The 13,528-nt window shown below is 41.0% G+C and overlaps 1 long non-coding RNA gene across 1 annotated transcript in view; it reads right to left on the minus strand.

Annotated features, from left to right (window-relative positions):
• LOC129479267 (uncharacterized) overlaps positions 1–13,528 on the minus strand; it is an 81,548-nt gene that overhangs the window by 51,317 nt on the left and 16,703 nt on the right. The gene's annotated exons all lie outside the window — the stretch shown is intronic.

A 13,528-nucleotide genomic window follows, 5' to 3' on the forward strand; every position in this document is an offset into this window, starting at 1 on the left:
ATATCTATATTGAGTATATATACATATACATGAATATATATTTTGTAATTCATTAATAATACAATAAAAAGCCCAATGTATTTAATCAGCAAAAGATTAAAACAGGCACTTTTTTTTTTTTTTTTTGAGATGGAGTTTTGCTCTTGTTGCTCAGGCTGGAGTGCAATGGTGTGCTCCCGGCTCACCGCAACCTCTGCCTCCCGGGTTCAAGCGATTCTCCTGCCTCAGCCTCCCAAGCAGCTGGGATTACAGGCATGCGCCACCATGCCTGGCTAATTTTGTATTTTTAGTAAAGATGGGGTTTCTCCATGTTGGTCAGACTGGTCTCGAATTCCCGACCCCAGGTGATCCACCCGCCTCGGCCTCCCAAAGTGCTGGGATTACAGGCGTGAGCCATCTCACCCAGCCTCAAATAGACACTTTCTAAGAACATGTGCCAATTTGCAGCAACCTGGATAGAGTTGGAGACCATTATTCTAAGTGAGGTAACTCAGGAATGGAAAACCAAATATTGCATGTTCTCACTTGTAAGTGGGAGCTAAGCTATGCAGTTACAAAGGCATAAGAATGAGATAATGGACTTTGGGGGCCAGGCGTGGTAGCTCACACCTGTAATCCCAGCATTTTGGGAGGCCGAGGCAGGCAGATCACCTGAGGTCAGGAGTTCAAGACCAGCCTGGACAACATGGTGAAAATCTGTCTCTACTAAAAATACAAAAATTAGCTGGGCATGGTGGCAGGTACCTGTAAATCCTAGCTACTCAGGAGGCTGAGCCAAGATAATCGCTTAAACCCGGGAGGCAGATGTTGCAGTGAGCGGAGATCGCGCCACTGCACTCCAGCCTGGACAACAAAGTGAGACTCCATCTCAAAAAAAAAAAAAGAATGGATTTTGGGTACTCACAGAGAAGGGTCGGAGGCAGATGAGGGATAAAACACTACACATTGGGTAAAGTGTATGCTGCTCAGGTGACAGGTGCCCCAAAATCTCGGAAATCACCACTAAAGAACTTATCCACATAACCAAAAACCACCTGTTCCCAAAAAAATCTACTGAAATAAAATTTTTGTAAAAAAAAGACAGACGCAGCCGGGCATGGTGGCTCACACCTATAATCCCTGCACTTTGGGAGGCTGAAGTGGGAGGATCACCTGAGGTCAGGAGTTTGAGACCGGCCTGGCCAACTTGGCAAAACCCTGTCTCTACTAAAAATACAAAAATTAGCCAAGCATGGCGTGTGCCTGTAATCTCAGCTATTCGGGAGGCTGAGGCAAGGAGAATTGCTTGAACCTGGGAGGCAGAGGTTGCGGTGAGCTGAGATCACACCACTGCACTCCAGCCTGGATAACAGAGGAAGACTCCATCTCAAAAATAAATAAATAAATAAATAAAGACACACACTACCCAAAACAAACAAATGAACAAACATGTGCCAACACCCAACACACAAAGCAAAGATGTTCAGCATCCTTAGTCACAGGGGAAATGCAAATCTAAACCCTCATGAGATACTACTGCATATATACTAGAAAGGCTAAAATGAGACAGACTGATAATACTAGTTCCTGGAGAGGACAGGAAACAACTCCATCTCTTGCACTTTGTTAGTGATAATCTAAAATTGTATAACTACCTTGAGAAAACAATTTGACACTTTCTTGTAAATTTAAACATATACCTACCATATGACCCAACAATCCCATTCCTAGGTACTCAATAAAAATAAAAATATATGTTCACCAGGAGACTTATACTTGTATTGTCATAACAGCTTCACTCATAATCCCCCAAACTGGAAACAACTCAAATATCCACCAAAAGTAAATAGATAGGCACATTTCACTTAATCCATATTATGGATTCTATTAAGCAAGAAAAAAAATAATGTACTGACACACATAGCATGACTAGATTTCAAAATTATTGGGCTGAGAGAAAGAAGGCAGACACTAAGAAAACATACATAGGATTCCTTTTATATGATATTCTAGAAAAGAAGAAAGCTAATTTGGAGTGGCAGAAAGCAAACAAGTAGTCAGCGGGGCCCAAGGATGTGGGGACTGACCGCAAGTGGGATTGGGGGAACTTTGGAGATAATGAAAGTTTTCTATTTGTTGACTGTGTTGGTGGCTACAGAAGTGTATGCATTTGTCAGAGCTCACCAAATAATACACTTAAAATGTTTATCCTTTATATAAATTAAATTACATTTCAATAAAGGTGATCTTAAAAAATACTGTAAGACAATATTGTAGCAATCACAAAAATAAATCAGGGTGAATGGAAATACATTTTAAATTATAAAAAAGTACTTTTAATTTAGGATAAGACTACCTGTGGAAACACTATAGATCAATTCCAGAAGTTCTTTCTCTAAACAACTTTAATAGAAATGAATATACTGTATAGTGAAAAACTGAGTTACGTGACAAGCAAATGATTATGTTAAGGACAAAACAATGTGAAGACATTGAATAAACGGAAATGGGAAAAACACTATTTCTAAATTAATACATAATTCTTAACATGTGATATGAAAATTCCATTGCATCAGTCAGATTCTAATCAGAAAATAGAAACCACTTGAATATTTTATTTATTTGAAGACAGGGTCTTGCTCTGTCACCCGGGCTGGGTGCCATCATGACTCACTGCAAACTCCTGGGTTCAAGCAATCCTCTCGCCTCAGCCTCTTGAGCAGCTGAGACTAAAGGAACTTGCCACCAAGCACAGCTCATTTTTCCTTTAATTTTTAGTAGGGACGAGGTCTCACTATGTTGCTGAGGCTGGTCTTGAACTATTCAGTTCAAGGGATCCTCTTGGCTAGGCCTCCCAAAGCGCTGGGATTACAGGCATGAGCCACCGCTCCCAGCCACTTGAGTATTTTAAGCAGAGGGCCTTTAATCCAGGCAATTATTTACACAAGTGATGGAAGGCTGGGCCGAGCAGAGGATGAGAAGACTGAGAAGAGGTGACAATGCAATAGGAAGTTGAACCATTTTCCTTTTTGCTGTCATTGAATAATGTAACCAGAGCCCACGGAGTGAGCTCAGCCCTCACTGACCTGGGGACAGAACAATTACTGAAGTGCCGATATTCCCAGTAGCCCCTCTTCCCCAGTCAACAGCAGAAAGAGGCAGCACCCAGAGGTAAAGCTTGCAGGCCACAGGGGCCAGAGTAGACAAGCAGGTGTGAGCACTGCAGGCCCAGGCAGGATGCAGGTGAGCAGCTGGATGGTGACAGCTGTCCTCCATCTGCAGCCTTCCCCTGGAGCACTCCAGCCCTCACACTTGCCTGATTTTCAGTCTGTAGAGATTTGAACTCCAGAAACCGACTGTGCAGACTGTATGCTAGCTGGCTGTTGCCAGATCTGGGGTCCAGGTGTATGTGGTTTAATGGGTCAATAATGGTTTTTTAAAAGAGGAGATTTCACATAGAAATTCAGATTTCTGACTTCCTCAGCAAATCCGGATCTGAAGAGACACTACCATTGTCTGCTGGAGCTGAGGCATAGCTGCCCCTTTGGCAGGAAATGCGTCCTCCACTTGCCTCTGCCTTCAGCACTTCCTGTTGTTACATCCTGCCTGCTCCATCCTCCTCTGGCCTCTGTCTTACTTACCCTGATTATAGTTTTGAGCATCCTGCGCCTTCAAACATGTTGACCGAGACAGGGATGTAAGCATTGCTCTGCAAACATCTAGATGGTTAATACTATCCTCTCGGTCATTCCACCCATCCATTCCCACCAATGAATACTACTCACATCTCTCACTGTCAAAGTCTTTGGCACATAGTTCCAAAGTCAGGGAAATATGAATGAGTCCATGGACAGGAAATCCCCTTGCTTGGCACCAGGCATACAGTCAGCACTAGGTAAAGATCAGTTCTCCTCTGTTTTTCCCTTTGCAGAACTAACTGTGCCTTTGGCAGGTAACCCTCTGTTTGGCCTTCTGAGATCAGCCATGAGCAGGCCAAACACTTACTAATAAGCTCTAAGGCCATACACTTTAATATGACATTTCTAAGTAAAACCAACTTCAAATGACTGGAAAAGTTAAAGAGCTTTGGACGACATCCACTAAATCCCAAAGGCCAAAATGAAAGGGGAGCTGTCGTGTTGAAGTTTGTCAGTATGAAGCAAAGAACATAACTTTCTAATCAGAGAGTAAATAGTTTTATTATCTCTTAGAGTTTCTCCTGCAAGGATATATGGTAAATACGTCTTGTTGGCTTCACTGTGTGACTTCGGGGCCTAATTTGGTTGACAAAATCCTTGAAGCAAATGAAAGCTGGGAAGAAGTCATACATAAAGTCAGGAAATAGCTTTGGGAGAAGCCAGGGCCTCAGGTTCACTTCTGGGAATTCTGCCTCTTGTCTCCTGAAGTGCAGAGGTTCCAGGGCTGGTCCAGCCTACAGACATGGAATCAGAGCTGCCTGGACTTGGAGAGAACCCAGCTGGAAACACATACATTGGTGGCTCTACCCCAGAGTTTCTAGACTCAACTGAGCCCTCTCCTATCTTCATTCCAAAAGTTCCTAGCAACCTGGTCAGCATATAGCCAAAACAATTTCTTTCTTCACTGTATGTACGTAACTGAATGATATTTCCAAATCTCGGGGGTCATTCTCAGCCAAAGCATACCAACAGCTTTATTTAATCTTTTATGTAAACAGTTAATAAGCTAAGTTCTTTAACTATTATTCTATTTATGAATGTGCATCTTGAAAGAAATCTTTTGTCCAAGCCAAGATGCAGGATAGAGTTTTCTGTATGGGGACAAACTTCCCTTTTGTAGACAAAGTTTTCTTTCTGATTACCTTTTCCATCCATCCATTCATCTGACCATGCCTTTCTACATTATCAGTAAAGTTTCTTGACTGCCTCTGGATAAGCTGTCACTGTTAACAAGAAGATAGGCAAAAGAATAAACTCACACTCCTTACTATCAGAATAATTCTCATAGAATGAATATTTGCCCTTGATGTATGAGAAATAATAGTCAAAATTGCATCATTACTATGCCAAAAAATCTAGGACAAAGTCAGCATTTTATTATTACATGTTAAATGCTTAGCACAAAAGCTAACACAACCATACTGTTTTCAATTTTGCTATTTATGCTAACATAGTTTGTTATCTATTTTTGTTGTTCCAAATTGCCATTAAATAACACAGGCTGTTCTTCACTGATCTCAATCCCACCTATAGATCGTTAGGCAACTCAGTAAAGTGTAAAAAGACTGCACCTATAAAAAGACTCAGGTTCCAGTCTGATTCTGCCTCTAACAAATTGGGCCTAGGCGAATCATTTAACTATCAGAGGTCAATTTTCTTCTCTGCTAAATGAGAGAGGTAAGTTCTTCACGCATTAAGGGTCATTCCAGCTCTAGGTGTCTGAAGTTTTATCATCAGTGGTCCTTTGTTTCTTCCAGCAGTGTGTATTAATCTCTCCTCTGTGGGTGCCATGCGAGCGACGCAGGATACTAGTGAACCAGACAATTGGATGTGTTCTAGGGGTCTGTACTGCGATGAGGGGAGATAGAATTCCAATGTGTGTGATCCATATGGATGTCTAATTGATGACAGGTGAACCTAGAGGGTCCCCAGTGGCATATGAAAATTGGACATAATCAAGAAGAAAGTCAAGTGTTTATGGAAGCTTCAGGAATACATTTTCTTTTGTCAGAAGCCTTCAAAAATATTATAGTTTTTAAATGTAATTTCAGTGGAAGACACTTGAGGAGCTCAATATTGCACATTTAATTACATTTAGCTTCCCTTATAATTACTGATTTAAGCCTAACTTGAAAATGACATCACCAGTGGGGAAGTTAAGTTTTACTGGCCTAGAAATTCAAAGTGTGTTAACTAGGGAGAGGCAGTGATTCCACAACCTTGACTGTACTTTAGAATCACCTGGGGACTTCTTTGAACATACTTAAGCCTGAGCTCTACCCCTGAGAAATTCTGATTTAATAGTTCTTGGAAGGAGCATAGACATCAGGAGATCATTTACATTTTTAAAGCTCTCCCTGTGATTCTAATACACAGCCAAGATTGACAAACACTGAACTAGGAAAAGAACAATGTTTTGATGAAAATTTCAGGTAAATCATAATCCAGGGTGAAGCAGGTGATATTTGACCCATATTACAACCTTGGGTTCTTTGATTCCAAAGCCCTGATTCTCATAAAACACAACCTTTAAACAAACCTAATGCAATAGACTGGAACCATGCTGATTCTATGCAAAAGGCTGTTTTTCTGCCCAAACAATTCCCTGTGGGATTTCTTCAAGTAGCCAGCTCAAAGCTGTGAACTGAAATCACAATTCCATTTAGCATATACATGTATAATACATGCAACTTCTCAGCATACTATTCCATAAAACTATTGGGGCTTTAAAAATAGCCAGCAGATGTCTTTTACTTGTGCAGCACATGAAAAGAAAAGTGACTTACTTTTGCAAACCACCTCCATATCTGAGTTGAGAACAATTTCACCAACTGGATGGGTTAAATAGATTCAATCTGTCCAGCTGGCAAGCCTAGAAGGCCAGTTGAACAAGTAACTCAGCATTCCTAACACCAAACCACTAAACCAGCTGAAAGAGAATGTGGTTGACACCTGCTAATGACCAAATCCAATTCATTTATCATGTGTACCATCAGGGTACTGGGACCCCTCCAAGCAATTCCCTTAAACCTTTTCTAATTAAAAATTATTATGGCCAGCTGCCTGTAATCCCAGCACTTTGGGAGGCCGAGGCGGGTGGATCACGAGGTCAGGAGTTCAAGGCCAGCCTGGCCAACATAGTGAAACCCCATCTCTACTAAAAATACAAAAGAAAAAAAAATTAGCCAGGCATGGTGGCAGGCGCCTGTAGTCCCAGCTACTTGGGAGGCTGAGGCAGGAGAATCACTTGAACCTGGGAGGTGAAGATTGCAGTGAGCCGAGATCGCGCTACTGCACTCCAGCCTGGGTAACACGGCAAGACTCTGTTTCAAAAAAAAAAAAAAATTGTTTAGAAAAATTCTGCTTATTGGAAGATAATTAAGGAAGCAGAACTCACAATACTTGGTTTTGATGGAATGTGAGAAAAGGTGAAGTTAAAGATGACCCCTAGATTTCTAGGTACCGTTTACCAAGACTGAGGACAGTGAAGAAGGAACAGACCTCATGGGTTCCCCTTTTGCCTCCACCTACTTTTTCCATCCCTTAAATTTGTTCTTCCCTAGTGTTCTCTTTTTGCTATTCCTCCCTGAGACCCCCGAGGTCATTATTTGGCCTGTGTTTCTTCTTTTTTGACACCCCGATCTCAAAGGCCTCATCTACTCTCTCCCATCAACACACCCATCAACAGCCTGCCCAAAATCCCAGATGTACATCACACTTAGCTTATCATCTTTCCCTCAAAACCTACTCTACCTTACTTAATCTTCCACTTAATAGAATCCAATCTGTTATCTACCTGTTCACTAAAGGGAGAGACCTGGAAGTCACCAGAGAGTGTATTCTCTCTCCCATCCCCACATAGAATCAACCACCAAATCCAAGTTTTACACTTCACTGCTCCTCTAATATCTGCCTCTCTCTGCTCCCACATGATCCATTAGTGCTCACCTGAGTTGCTGCAATTTTCTCCTTGTGTGTTATCTATCTCCACTGTTGTTGACCTACCTCTGCCTTCCATGCCCTTCCCCATACCACATCTAAAAGAGATATTTCTAAAGCGCAAATCAAATCACGTCATTCCCTGTTCACCACTCTCCAGTGGGGTCATTCAAGGCCTTCCATGGCCCACCCTACCCACCTTTCCAACCTCATCTCCTGATGCTTGCTAAACATACTTGGCATTCTTGTCACCTGGCAATGTCACCACTCTGAATAAAATTATGGACCAACGGTCACCTCAGGCATGCTATATTGCTTTTAGTTCATTGAGCCCTCAGGGAGTGAATTTGTCTAAAATTCAGGGCTTTTTTTGAGTCCTTAGCATAGTCACTGTTGAAAAGATTGAATTCTTCATCAGCAAGGCTTTGTGCAGTGGCTTTTCTATGAACAGTGTTCCCTAGATGTTCTGGGAAGGTTTACAGAACATAAAATGATAAAGTGTGTTTATTTTTGAGGGCCCAGAAAACACCTTTAACTTCTTATTTCCTATACTACCACTTCCTTTTCTTGTAGTCAAGAAGTAGAAAGGGCCATTGAATCCTGTAATAGGAGCAACATTTATCCATACGCTGTTAAGTGGTTCCTGATAAACATTTGGAAATAACTATCATTATTGAGTACCTGCTGGCTTGTTTATTCCTCACCTCCATCCCAGGAGTTTGGTGTTATTATCCCATTTTACAGATAAGGAATAAAGGTTTCATCCACTTGATGACATTCATTAAAGGCAATTGTAGACTCCACAAGGTCAATAAGTATTGTGTATCTACATCACCGTTTCTGAAATATGGTACTCAAATTAAGTGCATATTAGATGAGCAAACAAATGATTGAAGCAAATAGCTAGTGAATGTAGAGCTGGTGTCAAAACCCAGGGTGATCTGACCACAGAGTGGTGACTCGATGCTCGTAATGGAAAACCCAGCAGAGAAGAACATTCTGTTCAGGAGATGTCAGCCAAGCTCCTCTTTGTCTGATCTCTCTGTGCTTTCCGTGCGTGGTTTGAAAAGACTAAGGGGGAAAATCTGACCAATCTCATAACAGTGCTAGGAAGAACATTTAGGAAATGTTAATGAAACCTTGTAAATATATAACACTACAAAATAAACTGTTTCTTTGTGAATGTGGAATATGCATGCTTTTTTTGAAAATAAGGGAACATATGACTGAAATACCTTTGCTTTATTTCACATTACTCTTATCATTCCAGGTCACCCTTACCAGTGGTGTGGTAATGGGAATAGAAGTGATTCTTATGTTACCTCCAGAGGGGTTGTTACCAGGTCACATAGATCCACACGTGTCTGATAGATTTACATTGAACACTCCTTGTGGGAAAAATTACATTCACTAAAATGAGGTGAACTAGGTCCAGGTTTAGACATTACCTATTAAACAAAATCTATTACACTGTCAAGGACACCAAATTGTTTAATTCAATATTTTAAGTGTGAGAAGTTAATGTTGGTGGAAGAGTTGGGCACCTTTTACATTTATCACCCTAAAGACAAAGATATGAAAATGTCTACACCATTAGCTACATAATAGCTTCAAATGCTTTATCCCGGTAACCATAAATCGGCTAAATTATGAAACCACAATTAAGAGTAATTATCCATGAAGTAGTCAGGTAGATGCAGAAACCCCAAGGAGTACCTTGGTAATATATCAGCTCACAACCTAAGTCAGCCTGAATAGTGATGGACTCACCAGTTTTATACCCCTCTAATAACGCTTCATAAACCATCAAGAAATAGTTTGTGACAATGAACAAAGGAAAATTGCAAGATGCTAATCCAAAACCTGTGTCCATCTAAAACGAGAGGTGTAAAATACTCCAGAAATGATGTTTCCCTTGTAAATTAGCACGGATGACGTGAAACTCCACTTACTTTCAAAGTCATTTGTTTACAAAACTATTTTGTAAGCCTTAGATTTTAAAAAGATTTTGTATCTTTAGATTTTGATAGATAAGCCAGTATTTTTAAGTTGATTAAAGCTAGCTGATTTTAGAATATACAGTGGTTCTATTTTTAATGTTTTGAGGAGTCTTTATACTGTTTTCCCCTATGGCTGTACCAATTAGTGCAATCCCACAGTTAAATAATCCCACTTATCCAAAGTAAATGAAATCAGTATCTCAAAGAGGTATCTGTACTTTCATGTTTATCACAGAGCTATTCACAATAACCAAGATATGGAAACAACCTACATGTTCATCAATGGATGAATGGATAAAGAAAATGTACACACACACACACACACACACACACACACACACACACACACACTGGAATTATTCAGCCATAAAAATGGCAGACATAAAAAATGTCTGCCATTTGAGACAATGTAAATGAGCCTGGAGGACACTATGCTAAGTGAAATAAGCCAGGCACAGAAAGACAAATACTGTGCGATCTCACTCATCTGTGGAAACTAAAAATGTCATAGTCATAGAAACAGAGAATAGAATGGTGGTTGCCAGAAGCTGCAGGAATAGGAGACATGGGGAGATGTTGATCAAAGGGTACAAACTTTAAGTTATAAGGTGATCTAAGGCACAGTGTGGGTAGCATGTTAATTAATTCGATTGTGATAACTGTTACACAGTCTATACATATATTAAATCATCATTGTGCACCTTAAATATATACAATCTTTGTCAATAATTAAATATTAAATACTTTAAAATTGGAAATGAAATGAAAATAGATGCCGAGACAGTGGCTCATGCCTATAATCCCAGCACTTTGGGAGGCCAAGGCAGATGGATCACCTGAGGTCAGGAGTTCGAGACCAGCCTGGACAACATGGCAAAACCCTGCCTTTACTAAAAATACAAAAATTTGCTGGGCTTGGTGGCGGACACCTGTAATCCCAGCTACTCGGGAGGCAGAGACAGGAGAATCACTTGAACCCTAGAGGTAGAGGTTGCAGTGAGCTGAGATCGTGCCACTGCACTCCAGCCTGGGTGACAAGAGCAAAACTCCATCTCAAAAAAAAAAAAAGAAAGAAAGAAAGAAAAAAACAGAAGCCAGCTTACTCTTATTTCTTTGGATCATTATTTCCAAAGCTCTCCCTTCAAGGTCTGTCACATTTATCCTTCTTTTTTCCATAACAGTTACTCCACATCAAATCCAAATGGTGAGCACTCAATAAATATTTGTTGAATGAATACGTGAATGAACAAATGAATGAGCTGCAGACCGTACACAGACCTCACAAGATACAAGCAATTTTCCAACTTCCCATTCTTTCTCAGTTCTCATCCATCCTGTAGCCTTGCCAAGCTAGTCCTGCCCCAAACACTCTCCATGCATCCATGCACCAGCCTCTTACTCAAGAACTACCAACTCTAAAGTAATTGGTTTAACAGTGAGATCCTCCCTTACTTAGTTCCAGCTGACTGGACTTGGCCGTCTTTGCTTACATTGGTCCCCTTCCTGGGAATGAGCTGTCTGTTCAGTTTCCGAGATGGCGGGGCTTCCCAACAGGTCAGAACAAATACAGCCTAGGGCCACTCCCATTATACCAGGTTGTTCATTCCAAAGGCCAACAGGCCCTGAAACAAACAGCTAGAAACATGTTGACATTTGATTAACACAGCTGCACTAAAGTGCTCTGAGATTTTGGTAGCAATAAGTATTTTATCTAAGTGCTTGTAAAACTTTAACAGGTGCAGGAATCACCTAAAAGTTTGAGATTCTGCATTTCTAGTAAACTCCCTGGAGATGATAATGATACTGACCCATGGATCACACTCTTGAGTACCAAGGCTCTAAAACAAGAATTACTAGACTTGGCTGCACAATGGCATTATCTGGAGCATTAAAAATACTAGTGGCTGGGCCAAGTGTGGTGGCTCACACCTGTAATCCTAGCACTTTGGGAGGCCCAGGCAGGAGGATCCCTTGAGCCCAGGAGTTTAAGACCTGCATAACGCTGGGAGACCGTGTCGAGAGAGAGAGAGAGAGAGAGGCAGAGAGAGAAAGGAAGCAAGGAAGCAAGGAAGCAAGGAAGGAAGGAAGGAAGGAAGGAAAAGAAATAAAAAAAATACTAGTGGCTGAAACAAATCCAAGAGATCGTGATCTAATTGGTCTGGAGTACAGCCTAGACATCAACATTTTTTTTTTTTTAAGTATTATTATTATTTTTTTTTTATTATACTTTAGGGTTTTAGGGTACATGTGCACAATGTGCAGGTTTGTTACATATGTATCCATGTGCCATGTTGATTTCCTGCACCCATTAACTCGTCATTTAGCATTAGGTGTATCTCCTAATGCTGTCCCTCCCCCCTCCCCCCACCCCACAACAGTCCCCGGAGTGTGATGTTCCCCTTCCTGTGTCCATGAGTTCTCATTGTTCAATTCCCACCTATGAGTGAGAACATGCGGTGTTTGGTTTTTTGTCCTTGCGATAGTTTACTGAGAATGATGTTTTCCAGTTTCATCCATGTCTCTACAAAGGACACGAACTCATCATTTTTTATGGCTGCATAGTATTCCATGGTGTATATGTGCCACATTTTCTTAATCCAGTCTATCGTTGTTGGACATTTGGGTTGGTTCCAACTCTTTGCTATTGTGAATAGTGCCGCAATAAACATACGTGTGCATGTGTCTTTATAGCAGCATGATTTATAGTCCTTTGGGTATATACCCAGTAATGGGATGGCTGGGTCAAATGGTATTTCTAGTTCGAGATCCCTGAGGATTCGCCACACTGACTTCCACAATGGTTGAACTAGTTTACAGTCCCACCAACAGTGTAAAAGTGTTCCTATTTCTCCACATCCTCTCCAGCACCTGTTGTTTCCAGATTTTTTAATGATGGCCATTCTAACTGGTGTGAGATGGTATCTCACTGTGGTTTTGATTTGCATTTCTCTGATGGCCAGTGATGATGAGCATTTCTTCATGTGTTTTTTGGCTGCAGAAATGTCTTCTTTTGAGAAGTGTCTGTTCATGTCCTCTGCCCACTTTTTGATGGGGTTATCTACAATGACATCAACATTTTTAAAACTCTTTCAGTAATTCTAGTGTGTAACCAACACTGAGAACTACTGCCCAAGACGAACGTTTCTCCATCTTTTTTTTCATTATTTTTCCCTTAGGAGGCTTTTTAGACACTTTTATCCCTAAATACCCTCCATAAAATTTTGCCATTATGGATATACTGTATATCCATGTGTTGTACACATACCTTTGATTTATATCAAAGAAATTATTTAAAAGATTTTGCTCTCTGAGAACCAATTTCATCCTCTTGGGGGCGACATTGCTCCCATTGAGAACACATGCTTTGGAGTCTAAAGTTATACATGGTCTAAAATTTCGACTATGCCTAAGTCCTGGTTTTGCCCAAGCATCCACATGTCAGTCTCCACACAAATCCCCTCCAGTGGAGGCAGCAGTTCTCAGCCCCAAAGAGCCAGGCTGGAGAGAAACCACAGGAAGGTGGTCAGATTGATGCATCCACAACCCCTGCATCCTAAGCCATGATTGGCTACAAGGCCTGAAATTCCTGTGTGCTTTCCAGGACCTCATTGGAGGCAGCCACAAAGGACAGTGTATATCCTGTCCAATCCAAACAAGTAAACTATGGTGTTTGCTAGCCTATCCCTACTTGTGTTCACAGCCAAGCCTTTCTTTAGACTGCCCAATAGCAACATCTGCCTAGAGACAAATGGGTTCTCCATCACTGGCTAAAGCAAAATGTCTACAGGAGACATTTTAATGTATGTATTAATTCCTAACACTTGCTCAGGTTACACAGTAACTCCTATACATTGTGGCAGTATGGGTCACAGCTATGGGGTGGGAAATAGCATTGCAGTCTAAAGGCAGAAG

Source organism: Symphalangus syndactylus, chromosome 3 (assembly GCF_028878055.3).
Source record: "Symphalangus syndactylus isolate Jambi chromosome 3, NHGRI_mSymSyn1-v2.1_pri, whole genome shotgun sequence".
NCBI lineage: Eukaryota > Metazoa > Chordata > Mammalia > Primates > Hylobatidae > Symphalangus > Symphalangus syndactylus.